Source organism: Coptis chinensis, chromosome 5, assembly GCF_015680905.1.
Source record: "Coptis chinensis isolate HL-2020 chromosome 5, ASM1568090v1, whole genome shotgun sequence".
In the NCBI taxonomy this organism is placed as follows: domain Eukaryota; kingdom Viridiplantae; phylum Streptophyta; class Magnoliopsida; order Ranunculales; family Ranunculaceae; genus Coptis; species Coptis chinensis.
This window is the reverse complement of record NC_141460.1, coordinates 22,053,811-22,066,149: the sequence shown is the minus strand read 5'-3', so window position 1 is coordinate 22,066,149 and position 12,339 is coordinate 22,053,811.

Here is a 12,339-nt window from a genome sequence, read left to right as displayed (position 1 = left end):
AGTACTAACACCTCTCCATTAATCACATAAAAAACACTCACACCAAGAAATTACTGCGAGATCCTATATCTCACATGGAAGGTGGTTGCCGTGGGGGGAGGGGTTTTTTTTAGCCACCGTAAAAAAAGTTAGTTCCCGCTAGATGTTTATGTTAACTAAAATGGGGTCTTTGCTTGTATTAATTATTAAAACTCTTTTTCATTAATTTGATCACAAATTTTTCTTATAGTATATGGAAATGTTTGTTGCGAGAAAGAAAAATTATGCCTCGATTGTATATTTTTTTTGTCATGATTTTGGTGTTGTTCTTGGAGTGTATAAAAAAGCTTTAAAGAATAAAATGAGATATCCATATATCGTGTGTTTAATACGTAAAATTTGAAGTGAAAAAAAATAAAAAACACAAAAAAAATGTTTTGGGGCAACTGCCTGCCGTGGGATATGGGATCTCATGGCAACCCGATGCCGTGGATTGTGCGATCTCGTGGCAATTGCTTGCCATAAGATATGGGATCTCGATATCGTAGAACTATCGGACATGTGAGGTGTAAAAGGACATATAAAGAATAACCATTATTGTTTTACTTTTTACCAAAGGGGTGCCAATCTTATAAAGTGGGGTGCCAATATTGCGTCCCTTGTTTTTTGGTTTTTGTAACAGTAAGTCCAAAAAGGTGCCACATAGGTCTCCAAATTTGGCAAGCCAAAATCATAAAACCATTCCAATCATGTTTTTTAGCAGTTGTTAAGTTCAAGAGAATTCTGCCGTCTATATAGTCTAGACGCTAAAACGCAAATTTCTATTCTCTTCTTTCAGTCTCCTCACTCCTTCACTTATCTCTTCTCACTCCTTCACTCCTCAATCCCCGTTTTTTGCACCATAATGACACGCGCTCTTTTTGTGTGTTGAGATGGTATATGGAATGTGTAGATGATGGTCGTTGAACAAAACAGAAGCGTATCAAAACCTAATTATCTCTTAATGAGTAAATGATTAGTAGGATATTGTTCTACTTTTAAGTGTATATTATATGAAGGACAGGACTAGAAAAGGGGTTTGAGAGATTAAAAACTATGATTATAGATACTGTAGATTCTAATGCTAAACTGAACTAAACTACCTAAACTATTGATAATTTATAGGAGAGTGAATTCAAGAGATTAGAATCCACCGATACCTTAGATCTGTAACCTTCTACTTCATGGTTGTTCTCACAAGTAAACTATAATTAGGCAATCGAGCGAGTGCTAATGCCCTTTTGGATGAAATATTGTTAACGAATAACTCTACTTAAGGTTGTTCCTATATTTATACTATTAATATCTTCTTTCCTTTTATATAAGCTCGGGCAGCCATTTAATGTATTACCGAGAGTAACATCAAGGAGTACTTCCTAATAGGGCGGCCATTCAATGAATCACCACTTAAGGCAAACACAAAGAATACTTCCCCTAGGCAGCCACTCCTTGAGCTACCCCTACTAGGGCAACACAAAGAATACTTTCCTAACTCTCAAGAACTACAATACTAGAAGAAAAGTAAAGAATATTAGCATGATATTAATATTGCAAAACATAAACCCTATTCTATACTTCCATCCCCTGGTGTGGGCAATTGAACTAATAACTAAATACATAAATAACTAACCTGATTGAAGAACACCATGAACCAGAAGAATCACCGAACCCGAAGCACTGGTTTCATCTTCTCCCTTGAAAGAGAAGATTAGCCTTCTATGAAGAAGGAAGAACATGAAGAACGAGAAGAAGAAGATTCGAAGAACATAAGACTAGAAAAACTAATTTATTAAGACTCGACTAGTGAAAACCGAATATTTTATTATTAATCTCTCTCTGCCTTAAGTTTTGGAGACAAGAATGTAAGTGAATTAGCAAATTTCATGAGGCACTTAGGTCCTCTATTTATAGGGGTTACAATGAGTTCTAGAAACATCCTAAACCGTGGTTTGTTTTCTAATACAAATCAACTTCTTTGAGAGTCTAACTTTGTTTCCAAAACTGTGAAATAAGTGGCTACAGTGTCGGTTCATGCGTCTAGATGCACAATCCTTGTGTCTCAGACGCGAGCGTCGCGTCTGGACACACGATCCTTGCATCCCAGTCGCAAGAGTCTATTTTTCCTCTTTTCCTCCATCCTTATTTCCTTTTTTGTGGGCTTTGGTCCAAGCAACGAATTCTTTTACCTTGGGCTTCCAAATAGGTCCAAGTCGCATCTTTAATAGCTTCAATTCCTTGGTCTTCTCCATGATTGTCCATGGGCTTCCTATGTGATCTTTAATGCTCTGAATTGCTCCGTTTTACCCCTTTTTCTCTAATATTCTACAAAACTCTCTTTTTCACCTATAGAATCATAAAACATGACTTGCAAGCACTGTTAGTTCACTAAGATGGCTAAATAAGAGGTATAATCGAGGGTTAAAATGTACTTATTGGGCACTTATCACAACCCCCAACTAGCCTTTTGCTAGTCTCTTAGCAAATAAGATAAAAAGAGATAAGTGATCAATATCACATCCTAATAATAAAAATAAAATCCTAACTTACTTTCACAGGCATCGCGATTGCATTTACCATATGAAACAAGGCTTTAAACCTTTAAGTTCCCCAAAAAGGACGAGTTATAGTCTCGTGAGGGTTTTTAGGTGATATACTCACAAAATCAATTAATAGCATGTTCAAGAATGATAGTATTTTTCAGAGAGAGAAATTTCTTACCCACTTAGTGCTTACTCCAACAGACGGTTTCCATTGCTAACTACGTTGCTGCAAAGACTCATAGATTATGATGGGAGATAGTAAAAATTGACAAAATTCTCAATCAAGGCTTATTTGTGTACTCAGTCAATCTCCTATACCCTCCTATCCAAGAAACAGAATCCCTAGTTTACCTTTAGACATATACTCTCGACTTTCAATCCTCACCGATCATACTTTTAGAAAAGAATCTCTTAGGAGATGGTCTACTATTTTACCTCATGTATGTGGAGAAAAGAATAATAAATACGAACATCCCACATACTACCTTGAAAAATGGACTTCTAGATGACAGTAGTCTCATGGAAAAAATGTCAATCACATATAAAGTGTCGGGTCCTTCACTTTAGCATCCTCTCACCTATTCTAGACTTCGTACCATACTGTAGTGATAAGTCATGGGTTGTAACTTGGCTTGGGTATTGGTTTATGAAGGAAAGGTAAAAAGGATTCAAAGGTTGTTTCTGAAAATACAAAGGGTTTTGTTTCTTTCTTTGGAAGATTTCTTCAAATTCTGTATTATAGAGAAAATTCTTCCTTTGTCTTAGCTTTTCCATCCATTCTGTTCAACTTCTTCTATTTTTTTTTAGCTCAGTGGTATATCCTTGATTAGTACTGGATATGCTTGTTTTCCACTAGCTTCTTTCACTTTGAACAGAATGATGGTCTTCATTGTATCTCTATGATATTTCCTTATAATCTTACTTTTGTGCTCTTTTTTCCTCCTTCTTCCCCTCGTGTTCTTAGAAACATATGGGTATGGCTGATAAAGATTTTGGGTTGTACTCCTTGTCTGGAGTTGGGTAAAGGATAAAAGGTTTTGAAAGAAAATGGCTTATTGTAAGGCTAAAAAAGGTTTAACATGATGGTCCTACTAGGTGGGATAAAGGCTGAATGGGTTCACTACTTAACTTATCAGTATGATACTCTGTTTTGAATAGACTACAAAACCTAATGGCTATCTCCCCAGTTGATGTCACTTCGTGATTAACCAAATCAACGAATAATGAGACTATATTACAATGACATAAAGAACTGAAAGATGTTGAGTCACTAAGACTCGGATTTTTCGTAAGAACTCTCCAAAGAATGGGTATAAAGCTCAAGTCTCATGGGCTAAGTCTAAAAAATCTACTTCCAGTTTACTAAGGGTTAAATCTCTCTTCTAGCAAAAGTACATAAAACTGACCAAGTACTATGGTGGTGCCTTGATAAAGAATTCTATCAACAAGAACTATGTCCGAGCATAATAAATAATCTAAGCGGTAATGAAATCAATAATATCAACTATCTATCAAACTCAACACTAAGCAGTATAGAATATATATCCCAGACTTATCATTAAAATTTATTTTTCTCATGCTACTGATATAGAAACAAAAATTGTTTTTGAAAACTAATTTTTGAAATTCATTTCTCAAGTACACCCAAACTAATTTTCGAAATTCATTTTTCAAGTACACCCTCCCCCTATGTATAATCAAATATTACAACCTATGAACTCACTTATATTAAGACGTTCTTTCCTCTCTCTTTCTCTTCTCTCAGTCTGGTTTTTAGCTCTTCTATCTTGTTTTTCTTTATCTCTTTATAACCTCTCTTCTCTCCAACTTCCCCTCTTCTCATCCTGTTCGTTGATCTTCCGTTTATCCTACGTTCTCTACCTTTCCACGCGTGGCCTCGGTATTCTCGGTAGTTAGGGTTTCGCGGACTTGATCCGCTGCAGCATGTCCTCTTTTCACTATTTCGCATCTGGTCCACCCACTACCAATAATCTCCTATGTCACGAATATGACCCCTACAGATGCCCTTTCTCGGTCTGATTAATGGTTTGTGGACAGGAAATGGGGCTGAGAACTAACTTTCTCCATTGGCGGCATATGCCCATTATTTTAAACTGCTCCATCTATTTTGTGGCATGTGTTCCATTTTTATTGCCACGTTGGCCTAGCGCATGCGCATCTGAACCTGGCCTTTCGTGTTTCGAGAACCCACGTGTCCCATTTCCTTTGGTTCTTTTTGTGGTAATTACTCTTTTACCCTTGTCTCTTCGAATCTCGCTCAAACCTCTCACTTCCCTCAAAACCCAAAACCCTCAGTTCATTTTCATTCTTCCCCTTTTAGCTCCTTCAACTTCTTCAACTTCTTCTCCACTGCTCTTCAATCTCGAGGATCCTTCTAGCATCGTTCAAGTTCCCTCTCAATTACTCCGTGTCTTGGTTACCTCACACCATAGGTTTGTCTTCACCCTCTTTCTTCCCCTCGTTTACTTGCTATACACATTTTTCGATACTGTTCCGCACTTTTTTCCCCTTTCGTAGCTGTTATTCCATCCCCTTGCTTCAAATTTCCAAACTTTGTGTATATTTTGCCATGTCGGGATCGGGATCGGTGGATACCTCTACCACCAGATCCGATGGATTTGGGTCCTCTACCTCCAGATCTAGCGACCACACTGCTGATAGATCAGAATCCCCGACTTCTAGCTCCACCAGTCCAGCCGCTGTACCATCTACTTCAGGGAGGAAAACTTCTCTTTCTCCCCCCTCCTATTACCGCATACCTAATTTAGATGCAGTCAAAGCTGCTTATGGCATCCCGGGTGACGTGGTATTAGAGAACGTGCATGGCGTCACCCACTTTCCACACTTGGTAAAACCGCGGCTAGGTTGTCTTGTCGCTATTGTAGGCCAGATAGCGGCGGGTTTGCGATTTCCCTTGACTCTTCTTGATATCGAGGTATGCAATCATTTCAACATTCCGCCCGGTCAAGGCATAGGTAACTTCTTGCGTGTTATGTACACCGCTAACCATTACAACAAAACTCACGATCCCAAAATCCAACTCCGTGACATGATTGCTCATTATTATATAAAGAAGAGCACCAAATTCGGTGGTATAGGGTATCAATCCTTCTGTACTCGTCTGCAGAAGAAGTCGTTTGTCCTCCACCTCACAACTTCTGACAAGGTGTGGCATTACTATCCACTATATGTGTCTGGAAGTTTTGTTTCCGCAGAATTTCCTTCAGAAGTTTCTCTAAGGCACCTCAGTTTCCTTAAAAGTGGTAAGTAACACTCTTTGATTTGCAACTCTTCTGTATAGCTTTGTTTTTAACTTGTCTTTCTTTCTGTGACCCAGGCTGGAAACCTGATTCGCGATCTCAAATCTACTCCGAAATTTCCTCTGAAATTTTCCAAGGGCTTCGTAATCTGGGGAGTGACCAGTGTGAGGTTCTCGGCATAGACCCCGATAAAGGCAGCCCTGTTTTGCTTGACCCCTCTCTAAAGAATGTTGGTAAGTACCAAGGCCCCCCTATCGACTGCCACCACCAAATGAACGAAAACCAAAACCATCCCTTATTTCAAAAAGAAAACGTAAAACCCACAAGTCCTTCAAATACACCACCAAGATCTATCACTCTCAAGTCATTGCCCAACGAGCCACAGCCGCCTCTCAGTCCTACACCCCTACTTCGGACACCACCCCCTCTTCCTTTTCTGCTTTAGTGGATTGGGAAGACGATTTTTCCCACCCTACTACTTCCACTACCATGGCTGCCAACAAACTCAAACTCTGGGAGAGCGACTCAGATTGCGATGAGCCAATCGAAGTCGAGGCTAAAAGCCCCAAAAAGGCCGGATCGCACCTCCTGTAGATTCTAGAACCCACGTTGACCTAGCACGGTCCACAGTACAATCCCACCATCAAGGGAAAGATCCCGTCTCTTCTGGCCTCCTGTCATCTGGTCCGATCGAAATCTGGCAGCCGCAGTTCAAGGCTAGAGATCGTGCTATAACTATACAGATTTCAGCTTTGGACAACCCAGCTGTCGCCACCTCTGTATTTTTTAGCTCTCACCTGTCTCACGACCAAGCGTATGGCGATTCTGGCTTGTTTGCTTCCCATAGAGCTTCCATCTACACCGACTGGGAAAAGGTTAGGTCTCCTTCGTTCTTCTATCCTTTTCACCTCATTTACATCGTTTGCTAACAAATGTTTATATCTAGTTGAGCCTTGATATCGGCTTTATGGTTCGCGGTCTGACCAACACACTTGAGTCCCTAGATGCTGTGAAGTAGGAAATTCATGGTCCTGATGGCTGGAAAGCTAAATATGCCAAGTTGGAAAAGGACAGGGACGATCTTCGAATCGTGGCCGTGATGGCACAAAAAGATCTCCAACAGGATGAGGAGAAACACCGCAACTATGTAGCGGGAGTAGGCTCCAAACTGGAAAGCCAGCAGGACGTGGTGAAACACGCCACCCAGGCTGCCGTAGACCAAGCTTTGAAAGAGGTTGCGGATCATTTTCAAAGCCTGGCGGCGAAGAAGATTGCCCGGGAACTCACACAATAACTTGAAAGTCTAAGTGCAGCTGGCCATCTACTTCCACCTCCAGTTTCAGATCCCCCTGCTATAGCTCCTCCCTCTATCACTCCTGAGACCGCTATTCCGGTAGATACTCCAGTCTCTCCCAGCGTGGACACATCCCCTATTGAGGTGGCCGATGATCACACGGCCGCTGTGGATGTGGAGGGGGTTACCATTCAAATGGAGGCATCTGAGGGACATAAGTGAATTTTGTATTTTTCTTCTTTGCATGTCTTTACTTCGGATGTTGGATCTTTTGGTGTTTTGTACTTACATCTTTTAGCCTGGATTTCTGGGTTTTCCCAGCAGGTCATTAACTAACTCGTTTTTCTCTCTCTAATGTTTATGAGTCTTTCGCTAACAACCTTTTATAATGCTTGATTTATATTTTCTCTCATATCAATCCTCTATTACATTGACCCTTGAGTCTAATGATCCAAAGATATTGCACTTGTCATTACTGGAATTATATATCCAACTAAGATGTTTGATATGGTTAGCTAAGGGTTATCAGCCCCGCTCATTAGATGGCTGTGAAGCCTAGTGAGGCAGCTCAATTTGCCCCCAGTTTGATTCGGACGTATAGTCCGCGAAGGGCTCATCCCCATCCCTGTCTTTGGACAGCTGTGAAGTCTGGTGGGAGCAGCTTAATTTGCCCCCAGTTTGATTCGGACATATAGTCCGTGAAGGGCTCATCCCCCCCGCTGTCTTTGGACGACTGTGAAGCCTGGTGGGAGCAGCTCAGTTTGCCCCTAGTTTGATTCGGACGTATAGTCCGCGAAGGGCTCATCCCCCCCGTTGTCTTTGGACGGCTGTGAAGCCTGGTGGGAGCAGCTCAATTTGCCCCCATTTTGATTCGGACGTATAGTCCGCGAAGGGCTCATCCCCCACGCTATTTTTGGACAACTGTGAAACCTATTGGGAGTAGCTCAATTTCCCCCGAGTTTGATTCGGACGTATGGTCCGCGAAGGGCTCATCCCCCACGCTGTCTTTGGATGGCTGTGAAGCCTATTGGGAGCAGCTCAATTTGCCCCCAGTTTGATTCGGATGTATGGTTCGCAAAGGGCTCATCCCCCCCGCTGTCTTTGGACTGCTGTGAAGCCTATTGGGAGCAGCTCATTTTGCCCCCCATATGTTTTTGCTCCCATGCTAATACTCATAAGACAATTGGAAGAAGTGCACTCTTTATTTACATAATATGTAACATAAACTATCATTGCTCATCTCATATAGCTCTATCTAAAAGCACTTTTCTTTCTCTCAACTGGACAATGAAATAAAGACTTATACATGGAATTTCTTCAACATTCTAATGTTCCACGATTTCTCGATATTTTCCCCAGCTGAAGTCTGCAATCGATAAGTTCCAGAGGTGCCCTTTTTCATCACAACATAAGGTCCCTCCCAGTTGGGCCCTAGTTTACCTTCATTCTCCTTCCTGGTGGCTGGGGTAACTCATCGCAGCACTAACTCCCCAACTTTGAAGGGTCGCGACTTCACTCGCTTGTCATACTTCCACTGTAACTTTCGATGATATTCCTCCAACCGTATGCGGGCTATTTCTCATTTTTCTTGTATGAGATTCAACTCAGTGGCTTAATATTTTCTCATTCATTCCCAACTCCACAGCTCTGGTTCTGGTCGTTGACACTATCATTTTCACTAGTATGACTACCTCTACCCCATACGCCATTGCGAATGGTGACTCATTAGTGGAGGTTCGCGGTGTTGTGCGGTAAGCCCATAGCACGTGATTAAGTTTGTCGGCCCATCCTCTTTTCCGCTCCTCTAGTTTTCTTTTATATTATCCATTATGATTTTGTTTGATGACTTTGCTTGCCCATTTCCTTCCAGATTGTAGGGGGCTGACAACCCTTGCTTCACCCTGGATGCCTGAAGGAACTCTCGTACCTTTCCCCCAGTAAATTGGGTTCCATTATCCGCGATGATCGTATGTGGCAACCCAAACCTATATATGATATTCTCCCACATAAACTTCTTCACATGTTCTTCCTTGACTTGTTGTAATGCCACTCCCTCTACCCACTTGGTAAAATAATCTGTAGCAGCCAACATGAACCTCCTTTTGCCGCTCGCCATGGGCAGCGGTCCAACTATATCCAGTGCCCACATGGCAAATAGCCAAGAGCTTAACACATTATGTAACGACTCTGCTGGTGAATGTATAATCGGTGCAAATCTCTGGCACTTCTCACATCTCTTGGCATACTCTATGGCATCCCTCTTCATATGAGGCCAAAAGTACCCCTGTGATATCAATCTGTGGGTTGTTGTATGACCCGCCAAGTAACTTCCGCAGTCACCTTCGTGTACCTCGGCCAAAACTTCTTAAATCTGCTGCGGCCCTATGCACTTTAACATTGGTCCATTGAAGTTTCTCTTATATAAATCCCCATCTAGTAATGTGTACCTTTGACTCACCTGTTACATCTTTTGTCTTTCCTGTTTGTCTTCTATCTCTACTCCCATAAGGAAAGTCTTTATGGGCGTCATCCATCCCGGATCCTTCTCGGTGGTGAGCCAAACGCCTTCCTCCTCTAAGGTACTTGGTTTGCTCAACACCCTCACTTCAATAGACCGACCCTTTGTTCCAGGAAGCACTGCCGCCACATAAGCCAATGCGTCGGCGTGTCTATTCTTTCCGCGGCCTAGATGGGCAAACCTGATCTTATCAAACTTGTTTGCTTTTCTCTGTAGGACCTCTAGGTATTTCGCCATCCTTGGGCAGCGGGCCATAAATCCCCCATTCACTTGACAAATTATCAAGTTAGAATCAGAGTAAACAGACAATTCACTCACCCCCAGATCTTTTGCCAGATCCAATCCTGCTATCACTGCTTCATATTCAGATTCATTATTAGAAGCCGAAAATCCCAGTTTCATTGACAACTCTAGCCGATTGTTCTCAGGAGTCACCAGGACGACTCCAATTCCGTTCCCTGTATCTGTAGTGGAGCCATCCGCGAACACTATCCACCCATTCCGCTGATCCCAAGGATCCAAGGGATCGGGATTCGGTTCCCCTTCCTATTCCATGACCATTTTTTCTCCCCAAGTTGGGTCTTCGGTTGGAAATTCCGCCAAAAACTCTGCCATGGCTTGTGCCTTTTCTGCCGTTCTGATCTGGTACTGAATCTCATAACAACTGAGCATCACCACCCATTTTAGCATTTTGCCTGACTTTTCTGCCTTCAATGCTTGTTTTAGTGGTAGATTTAATTTGTTATCACCACCACTAAATGAGCTTCGAAGTAAGGCTTCAACTTTAAGGCAGAAAATATCAAAGCCAATGCATACTTTTCAATTATGCTATATCGGGTTTCCGCGTCTAGCATGGTTTTACTCTGGAAGTAAACTGGCTTTTCAACTTTTTCCACCACTCGTACAAGGACTGAGCTTACCGCGTACTCTGAAACTCCTAAATACAAATATAACTTCTCCCCGTGTTGCAGCCGTGATAGTAAAGGTGCTTTTCCCAAGTAACCCTTCAACAACTAGAAGGTTTCTTCACACTCCACTGTCCATTGGAAATCCGGAGTTTTCCTCAATAAATGATACAGCAGTCAGCATTTGTCCGATGACTTGGAAATAAATCTATTCAATGCCGCGACCCTTCCAGCTAACCGTTGCACCTCTTTCACATTCTGGGGGGATGACATTTCTATCAGTGATCTAATCTGCTCGGGATTCGCCTCTATTCCGCGGTGCGTGACTATGTAACCCAAAAATTTTCTTGAAGTTGCCAAATGTGCATTTATCGGGGTTGAGTTTCAGTTTATGCCTCCGTAGTATGAGGAAAGTCTCTTGGAGACCCTCTAAGTGTTCCTCTTCTGACATGATTTTTTCCACCATGTCGTCAATATATATCTCCATGCCCTTCCAAATCTTGCCCTCAAACATCTTTTCTCCTAACCGCTGAAATGTGGCCCCATCATTCTTTAAACCAAAGGGCATCCTTGTATAGCAGTAGGTACCACCTTCCACCATGAAGGTTGTCTTCTCTTGATCTGGGCTGAACATCGCAACTTGATTGTATTCCATGGACGCGTCCATGAAAGAGAATATTTTGAACCCTGCCGTTCTGTCTACTAGCTCATCCACCCGAGGCATAGGGTAGAAATCCTTAAGACATTCTTTGTTTACGTCCGTAAAGTCACCACACATCCTAACTTTTCCATTCTTTTTTAGAACCGTGACCACATTGGACAACCATTTTGTAAACTCTACATCCCTAATTATCTCAGCCCCCTTCAACCTTATAACCTCTTCGTGGATCCCCTCAACGTACTTAGGTCTCACGCTTCTCATTTTCTGCCTTACTGGCTTCGCATCTTCATTCATATGCAGGTGATGATAGGCAAACTCTGGGTCTAACCTTGTTATTTCCTCTATCACCCATGTAAATATATCCTTATTCTCTGTCAAAAACTGTACCAGCTTCCCTTTCCATTCATCTGGCAATTCAGACCCCATCGATGTAAATTTCTCCTTGTCCCCTACCCCTAGGTTCACTATCTCAATCTCATCTAAAGTTTTAGGCCTGAGCGGAGGCTCATATACTGCTTTCATGGCCGCATCCTGTAATTGCTATGCTGCTCCATGTTCATGAGCCGAGCCCTCCCCTTTCGTTCCTCGGACCATACTTTTCACGGTCACCTGATGGATGTTTTGCGCGGCCACTTGATCCCCTCTGATTTCATACAACCCCCCATTGGTGGGGAAGCGAATCACTTGGTAATATGTCGATGGAATTGCCCTCATTTCATGGATCCATCGTCTCCCTATGATTGCATTATACTGGGAGTTAGTGTCCACCACCATGAATCTTGTAAATACAGTCGTTGGACCAGCTATTACAAGTAATACTAGTTCCCCCATGGGCTCAGTCATACTACCTTTCAAACCAAACAAATTTGTTTGAGGGGCTTTCAATTGGTCTCTCTTGATGTTCATTTCCTCTATAGCCCCTTTGAATAACAAATCCACTGAACTTCCGCAGTCTATCAACACCCTCTTTACCAGATAGTTTCCCATCACTATAGTGATTACCAATGCATCCTCATGCGGTGAAATTACTGACTCTAGGTCTTTTAGAGTAAACATTATGTTTTCCTCGCCCGTCGCGGTTCTACTAACTAACCGCGGTATGCTCACCACCTCATTGACCTG